Genomic DNA, 4,129 nt, shown 5'->3' with positions numbered 1-4,129 from the left:
TATTTAAAAAAGGAAAATGAAAATTTGAGGGAATAACTAGTTATACTCAAAGAGAAAATTCAATATAAAAATAAACAGTGTTGGAAACCCAAGCCGAGGTAAAAGGAATGGTGTCACCTGGTGACACAATTTAGAGGATTTGCATGGGTTGTAAACAAATTCTTAAGTAAGAAGGTTGTGAAGAGCTGACATCTATTTTAGTTGGAATATAAGTAGAGGAGAAGGAAGTGGATTCCTAGACCACTAATCCACAAGAACCTATTGAAAATGTTGTTGCTACACAAGAACCAACAATTAGGGGATTTTTGAGGTGTAAAATGGGCCTCCTAAGAAAATTGTACAAACAAAGTAAAATTTATAAGAACCAATCGGATTCATGATGATTATGTCAACCATGGGGGATGATTCACCATTTTTAGAGTAAAAAAGTAAAAATAGTCAAAAATAGTAAAATAATAAAACTACATTTTCAACTCGTATTTTAAACTTATCTCCATAAGGTTTTACTCAAATTTCAAGCAAGAGTACTCATTGGATGCAAAATTTAATTCCTCATCCAAGCATGACCCATGTTTCATATTTTTTATGAACCCTACTACACTAAAAAATAGAAATACATGAAAAGACATGTTTGCAATCACATTTTCACCCATTTCTCAATTTTCGTGTAGCAGGGTCCATCGAAAGTATGCAACATGGGTACTCGTTGAATAAGGAATCAAATTCTGCATCCAGCAAGTGTTACTATTCAAAATTTGAGTAATCCCATAGAGAGATAAGTTGAAAATATGAGTTGAAAAAAATAGTTTTTTCCTTTTTCCCTCTAAAATTTGATGATGTAATATAATCTTGTTTTATTTATTTCCACTATTATTTTATAATTTCCTTATGAGGTCCATTTTAGACCTCAAAACTCCCCTAATGAGCTAAAGATGAGAGAACAAGGGAAAAGCAGCCTACACAAGAACCTATTAATGACATTGCTACTCCATAAGAACTAGTAGTTGAAGCAGAGAAGAATCAGGAAAATCATATTCTTGATCCAAAAGAACCTAGTAAGGATGCCTCCACTCCACAATACCTAGAAACTAAAAAAAAAATTAATTTAAATTAATTTTTGATACATAAGTACCTATCAATGATGTTGTTGACAAAGAACAACCAGCAATCCAAATATTGCATTAGGAGAAGAACTTTGAGATTCTTCAGGCCACGACTCAGGCATACTGCGAAGGAAACTGAGTGCAGTTGAAACAATTGATCACGATCTAGGAGGCATAGTTGAATTTAAAAGTGGAGCTTGAATCACCAGCCAAAGATTGGGGGATCTAGTCATGGACCCTAGGTAAACTCGCAGCCATCTCACCCTGTTTAGACAATCCGTCCATCTCTACTAGTTAATGAAATGCATAGTGGCCAAAGAAATGGTTGTGACCGCCAACACGGTAGCACAAAGTGAGGCTGAGTCGGGCCTCTAAGACATTCAAAAAGAGGCCCAGCTCATTAACCTCCATTTGCAGAATCAAAACGCTTGTCTGGCCTGCATTGAGCGACATATCCCATGTCTGTCACAATTTGAATTGTCAAGATCAAGTGGTACAGATCCTGCTCTGGTGGAATCGTCAAATGATTAGTTGGTTGAAGTTATCCCTATTCATTTTTGTTTAATTTTGGTTGGATATGTCGGGTAACATTTACGTTTTCAGTGTTATTCTTATTAGTTGGTTTCTAGACTATCATCCTTATAGGGCTTGGTTAAATAGACTCAAACTATTTATGTTTTGGATGGCTTATAACGTGATTCAATGGTGAACAACCCTGGTTTCCCACTAGGCAGGTTGAGGACACAGAAAAAACTTATATATTTGTAACATGCATGTTTATAAATGAATGAGTGAAAGATACTACTAAGATACTCAAAGTATGACCAAAAGTGGCAGTGAAACACGACTCTCTGCAATGGCCATATCGAATCTGCATTTAGAAGTATCCATCCGTATTGAATTGTAGCACGACTCTCTGCAATGCCCATATCGAATCCACATTTAGAAGTATGCATCTGTAATGAATTATTTAGTCTGTGATTACTATTTATAATAATAATTTATGAAATTTATAAAAATATCGATTATTTATGTCACAACACTTTTATAGTAGGAAGATGCAAAAGATTCCATTTATTAAGTATAAGTAAAAATATGTATGCAAAAGATTCCATCTATTAATTATAAGCAAAAATATGCATATATATTCTCCCTTTACAAGAAAATTTGTGCCCTCATATTTTGGTATTAGCTAGAGATGTTTAGACTTAAAAAAAACCAATTTATATTTTTCAAACTGCAATTTATACCATTTCTTATCCTCTTGGTTTCTCTTATTTTAATTTCCATGTATACTGTCAATGTAAATGAATGGAGGTCCATTAGTTCTACGAACTCAAATTTGAATATAATTTTTTAAAATAATTACAAAATATATCATTATTAAAATAAGAAGGAATTTCTATAGTAACATTTTCTAAGATAGCTTGTTAATTGACTAAATAAGTGTTATATAGTAGTTAGTACTAGTTATTTAGTTTAAATATAACAAAATTAGAGTAAAAATATTGAATTCAAATGAATATTAAGATGTTTACAGGTCCACAACCTCGAGAACACGAGATATACCCAACTGTTGGATGTCTCTATTCGAGGTTGGAATATAAAGTCTAATATGTTATAATGCTATCTTTGTATCCTGGGTTGGGGGTTTCTACTCGTGATAAGCTTCGTGTCTAAATGGGCAATGAAACACTGGTTAAATTAACAATTTCCGTGAGTGGAAATATTGGCCTTCTCGACTATCTAATGTCAATTTATATCTTTTTTGGCAACATCCTTTCTCGCATGGGCATGTTTATTGGTTTCCAGTTTTTTCTCATGATCTTTCCTCTACATGTTGATAATTGGGTTCCCTGTTTTAAGTTTGAATTGTCCGGAGAAGCCTTGTAGAGAGTAAGGGTTCTGGTAAATGATCAGGGCCAAGTATATGGACTCAAGGCTCAGGGGTGGATGGGGGACACCATTTTCATTCTGGTGGTACCTCACACTCCTAGAGGATCACTATTTATGGATGCTTGCTCGCTTGGGTGGCAAAATTATGAAGGGATGCAGTGCAATCCGACGTTTCATTTGTTTTTCTAGTCATACATTAAGTGAATGCTTGTTTTTCGAGTGATTCTATGAATAACTCATATTCCAAGACCGCCTCCATTGTCTCCACTTTTGGGCTCTATAAAGTGGGTTGTTTTTCGAGCACACGAAGGTGGGACAGGGTGAAGAAAGGGGGCTCGACCTTGGCAAATATGGTGAAGTCTCAACTTCACAGTGGAGCCTCGAGTCAAGGCGGAAGGGGCCGCAGACACCAAGAAGGCAAAAGTAAAGAAGTTGGTTCGTCTTCTGGTCAGACTTTGTGGTAGAGGGGTCAGAAAATGAACTCTAAGATTCTTCAACCCATGGTACATGCATACTGCGAAGGGACCTGAGTGTAGGTGAAACAATTGATTGCAACCTGGGAGGTACAGTTGAATTTAAAATTGGAGCTTGAACTGCCAGCCAAATATTGGGGGATCTAGTCATAGACCCTAGGTAAACTCGTGGCCATGTCACAATGTTTAGACAATCTGTCCATCTGTACTAGTTAATTAAATGCATAGTGGCCAGAGAAATAGCTACGACCACCAAAACAGTAACACAGAGTGAGGCTGAGTCGAGCCTCCAAGACATTCAAAAAGAGGCCCATCTCATTCAACTCTAGTTGCAGAATCAGTATGCTCGCCTAGGGTGTATTGAGCGACATATCCCATGTTTGCCGCAATTTGAATTGCCAGGATCAAGTGCTAAAGATCCTGCTCTGGTGGAACCATCAAATGATTAGTTGGTTGAAGTTATGCCTATTCATTTTTGTTTAAGTTTGGTTGTATATGTCGGGTAACATTTATGTTTTCAATGTTATGATTATTAGTTTGTTTCCAGACTATCAACCTTATAAGGCTTGGTTAAATAGACTCAAACTATTTATGTTTTGGATGGCTTATAACGCGATTCGGTGGCCAACAAACCTGGTTTCCCACTGGGCAGGTTGA

Source organism: Pinus tabuliformis, chromosome 6 (assembly GCF_031772625.1).
Source record: "Pinus tabuliformis cultivar Carrire ecotype Pingquan chromosome 6, CPIR1, whole genome shotgun sequence".
Lineage (NCBI taxonomy): Eukaryota > Viridiplantae > Streptophyta > Pinopsida > Pinales > Pinaceae > Pinus > Pinus tabuliformis.
Note: the sequence above shows the minus strand (reverse complement) of the source record.